Source organism: Protopterus annectens, chromosome 17.part0, assembly GCF_019279795.1.
Source record: "Protopterus annectens isolate FY-2018-M chromosome 17.part0, PAN1.0, whole genome shotgun sequence".
Classification (NCBI taxonomy): domain Eukaryota; kingdom Metazoa; phylum Chordata; order Ceratodontiformes; family Protopteridae; genus Protopterus; species Protopterus annectens.
This window is the reverse complement of record NC_056751.1, coordinates 338800136-338819689: the sequence shown is the minus strand read 5'-3', so window position 1 is coordinate 338819689 and position 19554 is coordinate 338800136. Positions and strand designations below refer to the sequence as shown.

At 38.4% G+C, this 19554-nt stretch overlaps 1 protein-coding gene across 4 annotated transcripts in view; it reads left to right on the top strand.

The window, feature by feature from the left end:
• The window catches only part of DAGLA (diacylglycerol lipase alpha), a 2305179-nt gene that overhangs the window by 707134 nt on the left and 1578491 nt on the right, over positions 1 to 19554 (top strand). For all 4 annotated transcript variants that reach the window (XM_044059505.1, XM_044059506.1, XM_044059501.1 and 1 more), the window contains exon 3: positions 18019 to 18175. The gene's annotated coding sequence lies outside the window, so the exon portion shown is untranslated. The remainder of the gene's footprint in view (positions 1 to 18018; positions 18176 to 19554) is intronic.

Here is a 19554-nt window from a genome sequence, read left to right as displayed (position 1 = left end):
TCAGTTCCTTACACAGTTTATCTAGAATAACTGCCTACCTTATTCTGTTTCCCTGATCTATGACAAAATATACAGTAATTTCCAATGTCCCTGATCTGCATAACAAATCTATGACAATAACATTTTACTGTAACCTAGTCCCTGATCTAAAACAGAAAAAAGGCAAAAACTCTTCCTACCTGAGCCTCTTGGGTCCACCAGTTCGAGACCACTCTTCGGCCACAGATCAGAAAAGTGGCCAGCCTCTTAAAACGACAATTCAGTCCGAGGTCTTTGTGCTTTAAGAAGAACCGTTTCGGTAGCTTCTCCTGCGCAGTATTCGACCACCGATAGACTCTGATCTGCAGCTGTCTAGGGCTTCCATCACGAAAGGACCAAACTGTTAAATAAAAATAAGTTAGGACAACACAGGAGGCTCAGATGCAAGAAAACTTTACTAGTGTACACCAGGAGGAAAAAACCATACAGTACAAGTATAGAATTCTGTCTAACATGATACAGGAAGTAAGGCTTATTTTATACATTATACATCCAAGCTGTGCCCACCTTACTGACGTGGTCAGTCACAGGGCACTTACATCACTATAGTCTACAATATTCTATTCATAAGAAAGTGCTGAGGTTATACTTTTTAAAAGTTTTCCCATGAGAATAATACAGCCTTGCAAAGCACCTGGTCAGTTATAATGTCTTTCTGTAAATGTTATTCTTTCAATGTTTCAGTCCTGCTCTAATACAATAGTCAGTTCAGTTCTTAATATGCTTCTTTGTTCCTCTCGCAACATTGATTTTAGCAGCTGTGCTGATAATATTCACAAGGCCAACTATCTCAGAGGAAGGAAGAAAAGATTCAATGCCTTATACATTCATTTTCCTGACCCAGCAGATAATCATTAGTGAAAAACATAAGCTTGCTGAGCTGGCTACTGCCAGGGTCAGAGTTCAATCACACTGCAGCTCCAAAGCTTCAAGCAATTACATGTAAGATCATTCTTACTGCCATATTGTAAAATAGAATAAAATGCATTACATACTATTTGCTTTTAAACTAGCACTTCATATATGTTTAAGTACATATTTTTCTAACAGTAACATTAGTCATAGTACTATCTACTACATTTTTAGGATACCCCCTCTCATAAAATCTTTCTTTCAAAACTTCATATTCTTGAACAAAAAATTGATATTCATCTGTTAATCTATTAACTATCATGAACTGGCTTTTTACTATATTCTTTTTAAGACAAAAATTATACATACTGTTGAAGTGCAAATAACTATTACTCTGCACTTCCTTTTTATATATTTTAACTTTCAACTTATCGGCAGATGTATAAACAGTTAAATCTATGTAATTGAGGCCGTGCTTATCCATCTTATATGAAAACCTTAAATATTCACAGTATTTAAATAATTCATAAAATCTATAAATATACTTTCAGAACCTCCCTACACATAACAAGTCATCTATAAAACGTTTGTACAAAATCACATTCTTAAAATATTTAGACTTATAAATATATTATTTTCCCCAGGCAACCATAAAAATATTAGTATAGCTGGGTGCCATAATCACCCCCATTGCCGCACCATTCACGTGTTGATAATTTTAGGTTGCAAATGCAAAGAAATTATAAGATAACACTACATCTAAAATTTCTATCAGCAAGCTAATCTGTCTTATCTGAAAATTTCTTAGATGCACACAGTTCCGTATTTACTAATTGCAAACCTTCCACATTTGTAATAACAGTGTATAATGAGACTGTCAGCTGTTACCAGTATCATAGACCCCTCCAAACTTATATTTTCTAGGTTTTTTTTAATTCAAAAGAATCTTTCACATAAGATTCACTTTGATGCACTACTGTCTGTAAAAACTTATCAACATAAATAGACATTGCTTCTGTCTTGCACCCTTTACTAGCTACTATTAGTCTAAAAGTGGGCCTCTCTAAACAATTATGAACCTTGGGTAGCCCAAACGACCTACCCAATTTGGGCTTCCAAATCCTAAAATATTCTGCTAATTGATCACTGATCCATCCTTCCAAAGCCCATTTTTCAATACATGAATCAATCACATATTATACGCTCTATTTACTTGTGCCCATTCTTCTTTTTATAATAATTGATATCATTCAACATAAGTGTTAGCTGCTCACGATAGTAACTGTAATCTATCACCACTATTGAGTTTCCTTTGTTGGTTTTTGTTATTTATAGTTTTTCATTTTTTTTAAGTAATACAAAGATTCTCTTTTACTCATTGTTAAGTTATAAAATCTCATACTACTTTTACTGTTTAATAAATTCCTAACATCATTTTCACATGTCAGGAGAAAAGACTGTAACTCAAGTCTTAAGGGAAGGTTAAAAACACTCTGCTTTCTAAACTGTTCTTGAATGTTATGATCATTGTTCTTAAAATAACATTTCCATTTCAGTTTTCTGACATAGTCCCTCAATGAATTAATAGAAGAAATGAAGAAATTAAATCAGCCCTAGACAATGGCACAAAAGTCAATCCTTTGATTAAAAGTCTTAAATGTACATCTGTTAAAATAGTACTAGACAAATTAATTATTGTAAAGGAATCTGTAACAGAACCTTTCAAATGTGTTGTCGCTTCTTTTCCTTCCAAAATGTCTTGTTCATTCAAGACTGGTTCATAACATAATTTCGTTGCTAGGTCATATATCCCTTTTTCTTCCTACTTGAAAACTTTTTGTTTGAAGTTTGTGACACCACTTGGGCCCAGGTTCTCACCCCAGTCCCTCCATTTTGATACACTTCGATGTTCTGAAAACTCTGCTGTCTTCCTTGTTGCGATACCTTCTGCTGATTCTCCTGCTGACTCCAATTTGGGTGCACAGGACCTTTCACATACTCTCTCACCTCTCGACTCTGTCCCGAATTGCTTCTCATCTGTTTGGCTGTTCTACTGATGACTGCTGTCTCATGCTCACTATTGCCATCATAAATTGAGTCACTTCCATTCACCTCTCCTTTATCTTCATTCATTCTCACAGACTCTTTTCAAAATGGGCCACCCAAAATGGACACCTTTCTCATCTTCTTGGTCCCTCTTGTACTTATTGACAAATGTGAATTTTAAATTTTCTATGATTGATCATATTTATAATTATGAATGTAGAGGTGAAGCAGAAAATGAGTTGGATTGGAAGGAGTACTTTTGGCAGATTAGATTAAATGCATGTGCTTTTCCTAGAATAAATGACAGAGAAAAATTCAAAGTTGTGCTGAAAAAGAAATAATTAATTCATTGAATGTGTTTTAATTAGTCCTGTGATTTTAAGAAATTATATAATGTTTGAATGAATAGTTACAACCTGGTTTGATGAAGTTCTGTTAAAAGAATGAAAACATTTGCTGGTGGTTTTATTTTTATGTATTATTAAAGTTTACTTGGATTTTATTCATTGTGGTACATTTTTTTTTTTTGATACCCATTTCCTGCAAGAGGAACCAACACATTCTACTTCCTGGTGTCAAAACTATGGTCTATGAAAATACAGTATTGTACTCTTAGAGAAATGAGACCGCTGCTGCAGTTATCACATAAATGACCCTTCCACAAAGCTGACATTGTCATTAGAGATCTAGTCAAATACATGGTGTGACATTCCCAATCTGGGCCAGTAATCAAGGAGCCTGAATCCTCACCACTGGCACTGGAGAGGGACATTCAACAAGGATGGATACACCTAATATTTCCAGATGCAGCTCTCTGCATCAAGCACAGTTTGTCTTAAGAGCACACAGGGAACACACTTAGTTCGGGATATGGCTTTCCCCTGCTGTCCAGATCCCCAGTGACTCCCCACTGACACAGCTGTAGGGTTAAGTCCTCAGCCAAGTCCTCCAGCACCCTCTCTGTGAAACCAGTCCTTCCTGTCCCTGCTCCAAGCAGCTGACACGCACACACTTTGAGATTTGATTTTCATGCACACACACACACACACACACACACACACACACACACACACACACACACACCTGGGAAAGGCTGCCACATATTTACTAGCTATGCCCCCTTCTTCCCAGACTATAAGGTAGTTACACTGCCACCAGACACCCCAAAGCCAGTTACTCTAAGGCTCTTGAAAGGGTACCCAATTATACTGAGTGAAATTAATATTAATACAAATGGTAATGTTGACCAAACCAAGCAACCTGGCTTTCAGGAATGGCCACAGTGTTACCAATAGATACAAGTACTCTCAAAGGTTAACTATTCTCTAAAGGATCAGTCATTGAAAAGTTTAAATATATTTAATAACAAATAATAAAATAACATGAAAATACTAAATATCTGTTTACAATAAACACCAGAGTTTGAGCCACAGGAAATATTAAAAATAACATAGGTGGAAAGGTTCACACAGTTACAGAAAATACAATAGTTAACTAATCTCACTATATTTTCCTGACTTATCTAAAGAATTAATATTCCCTGATTTCTTAGCAAAGCATAATGAAGTAGGTGAGAGATCCTTCTTTGTCAGGTTACAGAAACATAATACTCTAAGACTTCAGTCTCACATAGTATTAAAATATATTTTTTAGTGATGGATTACAGAATGATATTACATACGTGGTCATCTGACTTCTGGTTCCCATGCTCCCCCCCCTTGGCTAGAAGCTGTCAGGATTTAGCACATATATGCCAATAATATACACGCAGAGAAGCTTACTAAGATCTGCTGCAGCTTCTGAAAGTCATAAAACAATTTCAAACCTCCACCCTTCCCGAGTAGCAATTAGTTCACCCTAAAGACAATGCAGGAAGCTTCCTAGTACAGACTTTTTGTCTCTGGCTGCATTGTGAACCATAAGATACAGTCTATATGGCCTACGCCAGATAATTTAATTTCAAACTATTTTCAGAGTTTGAGATTGGCCTCTTATCTTCCAGTGTCATCTGTTAAAACTCACACATTTAAACAGTTAAAATAATGCATGTATATTTATTCTGTCTAGCAGGGCACACTTTTGTTACACTTTTAACACTAGCAGCTTCACAAATAAATTTTTCACACAAGCATCTGTACAAATCAGTTTCATATACAAATGACGTATAATTCTTTACAAAATTTCAGCTAACTGTGGTGGCATATGTTATACATCGACTGCCCTACTACTGTCACAGCTGACATCATCTCAGGTCGTCACTCATAATTGATCATCATGTGTCTTCTATTTTTAGGAAATCCTTCTACCTAACTGAACTAATTAAACAAAGTATATCCTGCCCAGCCAAGGAAGATATAGGGCCCGATTCCAAAAGATTTGCTCTCAGTGTAAATGACTACTTACACTGAGAGCAGATCTTTTGGAATCTGACCCCAGGTGTAAAAGCCTGTTTACAGATAGGTCTTACATCAAAGTAAGTCATTTACTCTGAGAGCAAGGTTTTCAGAATCAGGGTAGATTTACACTGAGAGCAACTATTTTGCAATCTGGTTCATTGCATCCTTCAACTCCTCCCTAATCAGTTTCATAATACAATATGTACCTGTCCAACATTTTATGCAGCTCAAGAAATCACAGAGATTGATGACCAGAGTCTTGGGCATGAACTTAAGTTAGACAAGATGGTGTAAAAGACCTATCACAATTCTCTGTCTCTTACAGACTCCTGCATGGTGACCTCTGCTAATCTTACAAGGCAATAAAGGAAGCAATCATGTTGAATATTTTGCCTGAATCTACACTGCAGTATGAGCAAAACCTGTCTGCACAGTAGATATCACTCTCAAAACTTACCCTGCATTAGCAACAAGCTATCGCTCCATGTCAAGCATTGTAGCTTCCTAACTTTCTATAAAGCTATCTTTGGTGAGTGGATGATTAACTGTAAAGTCACACCTGGGCTGTCTTCTCAGGTCCTTCTAGATGGTGGGAAAAAGTAGTGTAAATTGCAGTAGCTAGGTTTCTAATGGTCTACTGAACCAGTTTCCTAGTAAGAGTGAATGGATCTAGGTTTATTTTTGATAGGTGCACATCTACAAAAATTCTCATTGCATTTTCCTTTCTAGGCTATGGGAGGATTTAAGAGATTTGTTTTTTTTTTGAACATTGGCAGCATACATGATGTGACTGATATTTGAAAGGTTGTAAAGGAGACTATTCCATAACAGAAGGAGGTCCCAGATGGACCCTTGAGGGGTACTTTTGGTAAAGTTGCCATCTTCTGATGAACTGTTAATACTGATAAAAATATTATGCTATTAAGAATACATCACAACACATTGGTCTTTACTGAATGAAGAGCTCATGAACTTTTGTCTTATGATCTAAGACAATAGTACCAGTTCTACACCATTGATCCATGGTAATCATAATCTGAATGGTTAGTGAGTGAACTGCTGTTATTGTATTATATGTAGGACAGAATCCATATTGCTGGTCTCTGTACTGTAGAACGGTGCTCACCCACTCAACTCTTCAAGTGAAGAGCAAAAAAACCCACTTCACTGTGATAAACCAATTGCTACATTGTAAGTGATCGGACTATTACAGTTAGATCTGTAGATGCCCCACCCCCACCATTGAACAACAAAAAAAAGTTCTTTCTACTGGCACTTCAGCCGTGTGGCCAGATGCATGGCAAGCCCACCTCCCCACCCCAGCTATTCAGCTCCCATTTCTGCACCCTGCCCCTAAATATTTTATTTTAAAAAATCTTTTTTTAAACTGTAGCAAACTGCTTGCTACAAACATAGCAAACAATTGGCACAGTTTATACCCTGTCTACACAGACAGCTACAGAGCTCAGGTTTTAGTTAAGAATTCTTTTTTACTTTTAAATTTTAGCAAACTGTTTGCTACAGTTTAGACCACACACGGAGAGCTACAGCACCCTGGTGTAACTACAGATGTAAATACTACCTTTCAAAGGTTGGTATTGCATTAGAGAGAGAGAGATTGGTTGATTGGGTCCTCCCAACAATTTGCACCCAAGGGAGTTACCCCTCTCACCCCACCTTAGTTATGCTGCTGTAGGACAGACCTGTCTTCTGTTTTGGAAAAAGTATTTTTGGCAGTGATCTTATTGCCGCATGCATAAAAATATGTGGATGAGATCCGCATGTTAAGTGAGGCTGAAACTGTGGTTGTTTCGCTAATAGAGTAATTCCTATTTGCAGTAAATTGATAGATAGTTTATCTGGGTTGCAGCTGTAATTGACATTTTCTAACACTGAATGTGTAGATTTTTGAAAATTACCTTTAAGTCAAACGGTAGATAAAAAGCAAACTTATAATACTGAGTTTTAAGCGTTTTAGCGTGTAGCTGCTGTAAAATTTAGGTGGAAATCAAACTTACATTTCAGGTTGTAAACATTATTTGCAGTTCCTTGATTAGACCTGCCATGCTATACTGGCAGTTGTTGTGTCTTTCAGCTTTTCCCAGTTAGGGGTCGCCACAGCGGAACTCCGGCCCGCTAATGATTGGCAGTAGATTTTTACGTGCCGAGTTGCCAGCCCTGATGCACAACCTACAACGAAGGTACGCCCATTCACGCATGCCTCCACAGAGAAGACGCTCTAGCTGAGAATCGAACAGGACAACGTCTAACTGTGAGGTGACAACGCTACCGCAGCACCACCACCGCTATACTAGCAGTTATTTGAAGGAAATAAGAGTTAAGTAAGTCTACTCAATGATCATATTTAATTGGCACTGTAGAACAACAGGAACATCTCATGTTTGTAGAAGGTTGAACTAATGATTTAGGAAGCAGTTGTAGAGAAGGTACAGATTAGCTTGCACTATGCTTCTGAAAAGGCTGACTTTTTGAAAATGGTTGGTAGATTTGAAGAACACTACAATCAAGATGAGTGTCTTATGTATGGAGAGGCAGATTAGTTGGAGATAGGATCAAGAGATTACATAGTGGTCCTTCAACATGCAAAGCATACGTTTATGAATTGCCTTTAATCTGTTTTATTTATTTATTTATTTATTTTTCTGTGTGGATCGTCTAAAAAAATGTAGTCATGCTTTTCTTCAAAAATAATGTCAGGGCTTCCCATTGTTTAGCTCAGACCATGAAAACAAAAGAGTACTTCACTGTCATAATTTGTTTTCTGTTGATATTAAATACAGAAGCCCTATTATCACAGTTATAACATTTCTGTGCACAAGATTTAGTGGGTAATAAAAGGAGAAGTGGGCCCCTTACCATAATATAATATGCTATGTATTCCTTACTGTAGACCTTGTAAGGTTTGCATCTGCTTTCTGGAGTCCAGTAGTGCTGTAAAGGCACATATGTGGCACACTGACATGGCAAAAAAGGGGACAGCAAATATAGGACCTACTTTTCTTAGGTTGCCTTGATTTTGTCATACAAGCTGTAGACCAGTATGCTCTCCGGAGATGTGCAGGTATGTTTAATGGTAATTTGCATTATCAGATTCTACTGTCACATTGATTTACAAGTGCTGTATATACTTCATCATGGTAGATGAAGCCTATGTGACAGTAGTTGGTTGTATCGGTTTAATTACAGCATAACTAATTACTCCCCCTCCCACCAGTGTTTGCTTGTTGTACCTCACACAGGCTATCAAAACCAAAAAAATCATAAAAACATTCAATAAGAGTGAATATTATTTTATAAAATGGAATATTTCTTTAAAGTATTCCTAGGTATTTTAAACTCAGATTTTTGGGAAATCATTATGTTACTGTATAGATTGTACATCAGATCTCCAACAGTTTTTGTTCGCAGGAGCAGTGAAGTGAACATCTAGGGTAATAAAATGTATAGCTGTACAAAAACTCTAAGGCAAAAGTAATGATGCTTTAAATTGGTAACAGAGTGAAAGACTTGCAAAGACAAAACATTCTCTGTGCTGAAGGCAGTCTTTTCCTTTGAACCCCTATTGCTTGTATTTGTCCTGTTGTTTTTTCTCAACTCCTTAAACACACACACACACACACACACACACACACACACACACACACACACACACACACACACACACACACACACAAAATCACAATAAAATTTAGGGCAGAAATTCAAGAAATGTAGGTCTGTGATGGGGTGTATTGTAGTAAGTATAAGAAGGGATGAAAAAGAGGTAGGGTATTAAGGAAAACGAAACTGACCTTATCAGAAACTGAGTATGTGTGTATAGCAAAGACAATTAGTAGTACACAATTAAAATAACTAACTGAAAAGTGGTGTGATAATGGTAAAATGTGACCCAAAAATGAGAAATAAAATAAGAATGTTATAGAAGTGATGGATCTGAAAAAGAGAGCCATGTGAGAATACAAGCTAGAGTCCAGAGAAACGATTGAACAATTCAAGTGCTCAATTAATCTTGTACACTGTGCTAGAAAATTGTATTTTGCTAAGACTTGCAGGAAAGAAAACAAGAGAGTTCAAGAATTTGCATGATGATGAACAGAAATGTGAAAATGAGCTGTATGTGGGAGCTATGAGCTGTTTTGAGTGCTAATCAAGTGAAAGGCGTGAGGAGGTTACTAGGCTAATGGCCCTTGGGCCCTTATAAGCCTAGCCAAGAGTTTACCCCCCCCCCCCCAAAAGAAAAATTCAGTCAGAACCTGTTGCACCTGTCATAAAGACTGATTTGGTATATGAAGCTGGAATTTTCTTTAAAGAATGCATGCTAAAGAAAAGATGGCCCACACTGAGACAGCCATACTGCATCCAGTACAAATCCAATTTGTTGTGGCCATCTTCCACTTCTGTCCTTCCCACAGGCATGCCAATAAACTACTTTTGCCCACTGTGTTGTACTGTACAGCATGACAGCTAGGGGATCAAATCATCATCATGGCCTACTAAACCAAAAGCTTCTTTACTTCCCTTAAGGACTCCACTCACAGAAATATAGTAAAAATGTCAGAAAACAAACAAGAAGAAGTCCAAACTGACCAACGCTATTCACTACAAAACGTCAGCACCTTCAGGCGATACCCTTCCTCAGACAAATGCCACACACTCCAAAACAACATTATATACAAGTAAAACATGACAATTAAACAATCAAGTTCAAAACAACAAATCGTTGCTTGCACTCTACCCGCCTTCTCCCAAAGCCTGGTTTTAAAGGGACAGCACTACTCATTCCCGGTGGGCCATCAGCCGCCAACTGTACAATCCACTCTAACTCAGCAAACTCTACTATTTACAGTATCACCCTCCCTTCCTCCCACCTCCACAATCTGTAATACCATGAAAGAGAAAATGTGATCTAGATGTGTGGAAACATGTCGGTATAAAGCACCTCTTTCATCCTTAAGTCCAATAGATGACAAACGATTCAAGATTCCTGTCTCCAACCCACAGTCAGCCTTCCCAACATAAAAACTAGGACATGATTTGCACTGTGCCAAGCACACCACATCCTCTGCATGACAATCGGCACAAAACTCAAATACACACTTCTTGGTGGTGGTGGGGTGTATAAAATAACTCCATCCACAAAGGCACACGCCCTGCAATGCCCTTGACATCTGAAAATGCCTCCGTGGCAATGAGACACGAGTGCAAATCACGCTGTTAGAAAGGACTGCTCTGAACTAAGAAAATGTTTAGTTTAAATTAGACACAGATGTGTATGTAGAGTGTAATATTTTGCTTGAGGTGCTTTAGAAACACTAAGTACTATAACACTGAAGGGAGCTGTGTTACATTGATCCAAAGCTGTCTCGCCCTTCCACCTCAACTGAAGGGTTATTGGATCTGTATGCATCTGATGCCGGCAGCTTCCAGAAATTTGGATCCAGTGCTCAGGATCCTCCCCTACCAATAATTCCCTCTGTCATCACAATACCTCAGATCTCATTTGCCTCTTGTACATTTTATATGTGGTCCTTTGGCTCAATTCTTGGTTTATTTGTTTTGTGCTGGTAAACAACCTTTTTTTCCTCGAGTTTTTGGCTCTACCTACTGTTATTTTTGTCTAGTACATCACACTTTTGGCAGAAGTGGTCCACAGAACCAAGGGTTTTGAGACCCCTTTACTGAAAACCCTTCTAGTGCTCCTGAAGGGCTGCCTGACTGCTGTACTCTGGAGGCAGTTGGGGGTGATGGTCTCTGTTCCCTCTAGCCTGGATGGTCATCTCCCAACATATGTGGGTGCAGAGAATAATAACCAGAGGCTACTTTATTCCCTTTCCTTTCCCTATCCCCAAGTTCATCAAGAAGACTTCCTGATGTTCTACCCCCCCCCCCCACCATAGGAAGTCAGCAGCTCAAGAAATCAAAAAGCTGCAAGACAAACAAATCATCAGGGAGGTCCACTAGACCAGCAAGCAGCTGGAGTCTACTCCAGATTCTTTTTGATTTCGAAGAAGAACAGGGACCTCAGGCCCATTTGGACCTCAGCCACCTAAACCACTATGTGAAACAGACAAAATTATGCATTGTTACGGTCCAGTCCATTTTGCTGCTTCTGAGGTAGCACGACTGGATGTGATAGGTGAACCTTCAGGATGCCTACTATCACATAAAAAATAGACAGGCAGTCCAAGAATTCCTCCCACGTTTTGCTTGGAGACAGTTAGATTTTGTTAAGGACGTTGCAGTTTGGTCTCACCACTGCCCTCCAGGTATTCACCAAATGCATGGCAGTGGTCACATCTCACCTCAGATTGCAAGGGATCTGAGTGTTCCTGTACTTAGACAACTGACTCACAGCTGCTACCGCCAGGTATTCACTAGTTCAAGCCAGGGATGCCTTGCTCCAGTTATGTACCCAACTAGGGATTAGGATCAACATGGAATAGTCAAAACCGGTTCCTGTTCTGATGACAGAATTTATAGGATGTCACCTGGATGTAACTTTACAAATAACATAACTTCTGGAGTTTACGAATCATTGTTCTGCATCAAAAAAGATCAGTAGTTCTGTTTCACCTGAGATGCTGAGGCCTCCAACACTCACTTCTTCTCCATTACCTACTTCAGTGAATATTTTTTTATTTATTTTTTTAACCTTTGACATTATTCAAACACAGTTTGCCAGTGGTATAGTCAGGCTGTCTCTGTTAAATGGTTACATTTCACAACAGAGGAGTTAAAGGAAAAGAAAATATATCTTCCTTGTCATTGTTTTCAAAAACTGATTAGTAATAATATTCTAGAAGATACAGCTGGTAGTGGGATAGGAGGAGTTATCAGCACGTGTTAATCTGATAAAAGTGAAGTGTCCGGCTCCTTACTGAAATGTCATCTGTAAAATCAAGTGTCAATGCACCAAAAAAAAACCAGACCAAAACTGCAGGAGATGAGCAAATGTTATACATCACTCTTCTGTTTTAAACTTTTTTTGCAGAAGGGCAAGCCCCCTGTGCACTCCCAAGCTTGTGTATACCAACTCTGAGGTTGCAATACCTCACAGAAAAGGGAATGTTTTGAGAAATGGACATCTCATGCTTGGCATATGTAAGTCCATTTTTCGGCCATTCAGTCTCCATGTTATGGGACATGCTCATGCTGGTCCCATCATTTCAAACCATTACAGATGACTTCAACATTACAAATTTAAAATGTATGTGTATTTCATTCATGGATTATTAAAAATAAAAAAGGTCCTCGTCTTCAAATTGTTTAAGAATTAAATTCATTCAGTATAACTGTAATTGGAGTCTTTTGTTAAATATTTACTTTTTATGCTAAGAAAACAATCTTAAATATAACAAATTTACCACATCTTTGTGAGGTATACTATTTGAGTAGTATGCCTTTGAACTACTGTGTGGATATGTGGTCTCCCACATTTGCAAACGCAGAGACTCTTTTAGAATCTAAATTCTTTTGCTCTCTATTGAAATATCAGCACTTGAAATGTAGAGTGCCAGCACGCTGGAAAAAACAAAAAAGACCGAAAATGCAGAAGAGCGAATCTCGAAATCGGTCTTCTCCAAAGTCTCCCTGCACTCCCATGGGGGAAGTCAAGCCCCCCACACCCCGCAGATTTATATATACCAACTCCAGTATTACCAAACCTCAGAGAAAAGTGAATAATCCAAGAAGTAACATCTCGGACTTAGTATATGTAAGTCTGTTCTTTTGACCGTTCAGTCTCAATATTTCAGGATTTGCTCTAGCAGGTCCTGACATTTTAAATGGTTACAAAATCCGTCACCACATCTCTCCATGAAAAAAATACTACTTTCTTAAAAAGCCAAAACTATCTTATGAATGTGCAGCATTCAGAATGGTAGCTGCTGTATAAAACTGCAGATTGCAAGTTTAGAAGCTTGTGATCTTCTGTCCTGGCAACCTTTTTTTTCTTGTTGTTAAACCCTCAGATCCTTGAGCTTGCCTGCTTTGCTGTACATGATGAGCTGTACATGTTGTGGATATAATACAGACTTAATATGTTAACTTTTTCTTTGTGGCATACCAGAGGCTACTGAGACACAGAGTAAGACCAATATGTGCAACGCCATACAAAAAGTGCATACATCAGGCCTCCAAGGTTGTTGCAATTTCCTTAAAAATGCCAGTAATATTACAAACACCCTATTCTACCTTCCTTTGTGCTGTCATGGCAACAGCACCTAAAGGTATGAAGTAGGGCCTCCTGTAGAATCCCTACATGCTGTCCCCCTTCAGATGCATTGATTGCTATATAAGCTGCTTACCAGATTGCAAAAAAAAAAAAAACAGTGCATAACTGTATGGAAAAAGTAACTCAAGAATGTGCATTAATTGCAGCTGTGATGCTTCTCAGGTAGTATAGAGTTGTTATACCACATACATGTGGCATAAGGGCATGCTGCTGTGGGTACTATTTCCGTTTGCATAGCACAGTTGACTTTTTCTGTGGGGCTGATAACTGCCACCCTCTGTACATGTCAACCCTTGAAGCCTGAAGCCCACAATCTTGGTTGTGTGACCCCCCCCCCCCTCACCCAGCTCTTTGGGCTGCAGGAGGAAGAAGCGCACAGTACATGCTACATTTTTGTACATCCACATGGCTGTTCTGCTATTACCAATCCGTTGATGCGTCTCATGGATCCATATCAGATATAATGTGCATAACTTTTGGTTGTTTGCAGCACATTAAACACTATATGTTTGAGGTCCATACTGGAATTCTATATGCTGTGTGAGCAACTTCTTTCAGTGACATATTCATGAATCTCTCTGGATGCCTCTGAGATCTGCCCGGAGATCACGATTAACTGGTTAACAATCCCTGACATTGATTATATTCTATTTTTGCAGTTTCCTTTTGCTAATTTTGTTAGAGCATTTTCTAGACTTTGATAACATGAGCAGCCACCCCTTCAAGTGGCCACATTTGTTAGCACCCACTCTTACTGGTATTTACTGGGTTCTGTACAAATGGACTTGTGTTGCTAGCTGTCTTTTTGACCAGGCCAAGAAACTGTTTCATTTTGTTCCAGGAAGTAAGAGTTTGACTTTTTTAAAATCATATGTCATAAACCTAGATCTGTAACATGCATTTTCATTAGATCTCATTAAATAATTGTCACTTTTAGACAAAGCCAAAGTATTTCTGAAGCTCATGGATTTGAACTTACTTTATTGCATTTATGTGAAGATTGACATCATTGAATTTCCATGATTTACATCAGGAATCCTCCTTGATGAGCTATGGATTGGATATTGCAATCAACAATTAAAAGTCAGCATTTTTTCAGCAAGCTGCTATGTTTTGTGGCATCTGTAGGCCAGCCAATACACATCATGATGCCCCATGGTTGCTACTGGTTGCCAGCTCTTCTTTTTCTTCTCACCTTCTTGGATTTTGATCCCTGTAGTCATTCATCTCTTGAAGACAAACAAATGTCCTGTAACTAGGCAGCCTTTCTTGTGTACCTTTAGACCTCTACAATAAATTTACCATTCATCTTGAGGTAATACAACCTCAGGAAGTAGTGCATTTAGTTGGGAGGGAGGACAATGGAAGACTTAACTGAAGCTTGCAGTTAGAAATTGGGTTATCTAATTATCACAGTTTACAGAAGTGATTGAAGGTAGGTGTAAAAATGTAAGCTTTGTACAGTTGTACCACACTCTGCCTGCCACGTCACATAACAACAATTTATATTGAGATGACATACTTCTTGATACCTGCTTTAAAGTTACAAAGTTAGGTTGGGAATAATAAGGCAGTATAGCTGTAAAATTGGCAGTGTGATGCTTGGAAATCTGTGCACACACCAGTTTTGGTAGTAACATTCATGAAGTCCATCTTCCTGGTCCAGTAAGAGTGTCCCCTGCTTTTTTTTTTTTTTTTCCTCCCCTGGTGTCCTAGTCTCCCATGTCCATGATGTCTGTAAGCCTCTCTAATCGCCACCCAGACTAAAAGCAAGTTTTAAGCCAGGGCCAATGCAGAACGTATGGGCAGCTTGGGCAGTTGCTCTATCCAACTGTCAGCCGGGGGAGGGTTCTATTTTTTTTTGCCCTTCCCCAGTTCCTTCCAGATAAGTGTGCTTAAACAGTAGCCCACGGATCATGCAGTGGACACACTGCACCACAATACTCTTCACTTCTGAAATGTGCTACCTCCGGCAAGCTTTCTCTCTCCTTTTGGCCTAAACCACATCACAGTTGGCTTCCTGGCCTCTGCCGGGAAGCTCCTTATTGATCTGTGCACCCACCCACATGTCATTCTCCTCCCAGGATGGGCACGCCAATCTTACCTGCTGCTCTATCCGTCACCCAAGCTGCTAATCATACCTAGGTCTTTTGGACTGTTGTCTGGGTTTTATCATTCTGTGCCACCTGAGCAACCTTCCTGTTGTTTTTTTTTGGATCTTCTAGGATAGGTGGAAGATTTAACAGCTTAATTCCAGCTCTTCTTTGTCGCCGATATTGAGCATAAAAAGGTTTGTGTCACTACAAGACTTTCTCTTGTACAAGCTACAGGTTCATTTCTTGACACCATGTCTAAAAGTATAGGAGCATACTCAGTCATAACATGTGCAGGAACATCTGAATAATACATGATGCCATTATATGCATGCAGTCCAAGGGAGGGATTAAGATGTCATAAAACAAAATGTACCCCTCTGCAGTATAATAGCCTTTACCCCATTTAACCTTGCTCAGCTATCTAGCAATGAGTTGCTATTAAAATAGCTATCCTCACTTCAGAGTGGGTTCTTCAGATTAAGGGTGATTGGTGTAAGGGTAGCCAAGTGGGGGGAGTATTGCATGGGTCTACATGAATGGTCATCGGTGTTAGAATGTTTGATGTTAACAGGAGAATTGTGTGTTGTAATAACAGGTATATTGAAGAGAATGCCGGAGTGATGGGCCCTCTCTAGGAAATGACTTTGCATGTGGCACAGTGAATGTAAGTTTCAGTTTATTCCACTAAAATCCTGCAAGGAGCATGATTACTTCAACTTAATTTGGTCTAGTGTAGCTTAAGGCAAAAGTAATACATGAACTTTCACACAAGTAGGAGGGCCTGTTTTTGAAGTATACTTCGTCAGCTGTAATGTTGTTTTGAGTTTCTCCATATGTTAGTTGATTAGTTGGGTCTGTATTAGGTCGCTGAAATGGTATTCTGGCTAACACCTATTCAGTGACCTGTATTCAGCAAAAATCGCTTCAGCAATAAGCTGAATTCACTAAGGGCAACGAAACAGTTGGCCGAAGCACAACGGACAGCTACTGAACTACAGTTGGGGGGGCGTGGGGGTGAAGTCCCCACTTGGGTGTGTTCAAGTCAACTAAGAGTTGGTCCATTGTGCTTCTGGCAACTATTTTGTTGCCTTTGGTAATTTCAGTGAATCGCTGATGCAATTTTCACTGATTACAGGTCGCTGAATAGATGTTTGCCAGAATACCATTTAGGCGAACTAATATAGACCTGATAAATTGCCTTACCAATTAATATATATTAATTATATATATATGCATGTAAATATATCAGTCTGAGTTGGCAGTTAACAAAGAATTAAGGCTGTTAATGAAGTTCTCTCCTGTAGTGCATCATACAGGGTTTAATTCCTTATACCTCCATTGGCCTTGAATGCCAGTGTAACAGCATGACCAGTTCAGATGAATGGGCCTTTGTGTTATAGGAGATGATTCACTTGTGTGTCTACTCTGTGCTGGTACTGCAGACATTAAATGGTAGAAAGACGGTACATGTGGAGTACCAGAACCAGCATACAGGTTGAGCTGTGCTGTGGCCAGATCACTGCTGTAGGGGACTTATGAGGACCATGCACATGTGCAGTAGTGTCAGTATAAGAGCCATCTCCTTCATACACTGTGGACAACTCTTGACACATTTTCCTGAGAAATATGCAGTGTGATCTTGTAGTGCAGCCCCACAACTTGACATCCCTTAATTTTGAGGTCACACACTGAAAGCATGACAAAGTTGTACCTGTTGAGCATGCAAAATGCTGGCCAACATATAGCTAGTCCCATGGGTTCAGACACATTCATAGTTTGTCAGGAGTGATGCTGTAGGATTAGCTATACACATTGTGTGCTAAGGATAGGAAGCAGGACTCATTTATGTGGAATGTTTATGAATCCTGCATTCCCATTATCTGTTTTTGGCAGCTCCAGTGTACCCCAAGTTACATCAGCATTCTTCATCCCAGTATTTTTTCATACTTAGTGGAGGGGGTGGAGTTGTTTTTCACTACTGGGTTACCGTTGTGTGACAAGTCTCTCTCTATATCACAACCTCGTTGTTTATGGTATGTATCCTCCTTGTTTGAATATAGTAAGTGTTGCTACAATTATATAAGAACATGGTGAGTATTGCTGCTGTAACTAAAACTGTTTAAATTAGTTTTAAAGCCTGTCACTTCTGAGATACTCTCTGTGAAGGTACACCAGTGGAATGGTGCTAAAATCTTGTTTTTTAGCTTAGACTTCTGTTTTTATTACACCTGTTAATCTTGCTCTGCTGTTAGTGTAGAAATGCACATTTTACTGAATGGTTCTTATTAAACTATGGTGAATTTCATTAACATTCTCATCCTTTTTTTTTTTTTAGGGCTCATAACCTATATCTTGTTGACAGTTATGTTTCGCTACAGGATGGCGTATTGCTGTATCTTGATGTTTATGAAAAAGCAACAAAGAAGAGAAAGTAAGTCTATATCTGAATAACTGAGGACTTTGTAAAAAGGCACCACCTCAAAAATTGAAATGTAAGTACCTTGACAGTAAAATTAATAAATTAAATTGCATCAGTTTGTCAGGACACATATGAAAGAAGTGTATTGAAAAGGACAGTGATTAGCTGGGATATAACAACATGCTGTGTGTAATATAAATGTCTGCTGCCATCTCTCTCCAATTAATTGAGTTTTAATGCCTTGCTTTGCTTTATTTATAAGTTGTCTTCGTGTTTATTTGTGGTTCACCTTCATTGTTTTCCTGAGAATGCACTGTGCTGGGCAGTTGTAACTTCCAGAAGGCATCAGATGTTCTCCTGTTTTAGCTCTACTTTAGTTCAATGTTGATACAGTTTTGAGTGTGCTGATGTGCGTTGTTGTAAAAATATTTGTTCATATTCCCTGTAGTCACCAGGGATAATAGGATATAGCTCACTAAATGACATTTTTGTTGTAACAATATTCTTAGTGAGTGAAATCAAGTGACATTTTCATTCAGAATATCTGTGTTATCAGGTATTGAAGTATACTTAAATATGATGTAGTCCATTGCATTGAGGAGCCAGTGAGATTTCTGCCACAAAACTTTCTGACACTGTTGTTGCAGAAGTTGAAGAGAGTGTGGAAAGCAAACTACGTAACTGGCGTGTAAGACGCATGTTGGCGCAAGCAGCATACATGTATGTGCTACTGATTAAAATGGAATGACTGTGAAGGAAGTAGAGTTCACTAGTAAAGCCAATGTACTGAAAAAATGAATATGCACCAAAACAGCATTTCATGTGTAACAGCATTCATCAGCCTGCATGCACTAAAAAAGCTGAGACTTTTGCTAGTGTGTGTGACAAACAAATGTTGTTTCATTTGCTCTTTCCTCTTTGTTTGCTACGCTCTTTTATACTGTGACTATCTCATTAAATGTTTTTCAAAAAAATGTATTTGTGACAAGTTAATGTTTGGTCATAAGAAGTTTAACCTGAAGAAGCTGTTCATAGATTTAATCTGCTGTTGTATTTCTTGAAAAAATGAATCATTATAAAAAGAAAAAAAAAACAGTTCATTGATGATATGTATCTGGACTAAGAATCCCTCACAAATCAGCACAGTACATTCCTGTTTTTATGATGGAAGTTTCAAACGTTTTCAAAATTAACATGGACATATCATTTAGAAAATGTACATGAATAGATATTAGCTCAAAAAATGTGGCACATTTTAAAAAGTGAAATGGGAACAGTTCTTATAATAGCATCAAGCTTTTTCAGTAATTACCATATGTAAATTAGTGACCTAAAGCATATCACTTTTTTAACATTTGTACACTAAACAGAAGTGCTGCATATTCCTTAAGGGATGATATTTTGCACATATGCATAAATGAGTCTGTCAGTAAACTTATTAATCTTACAAAA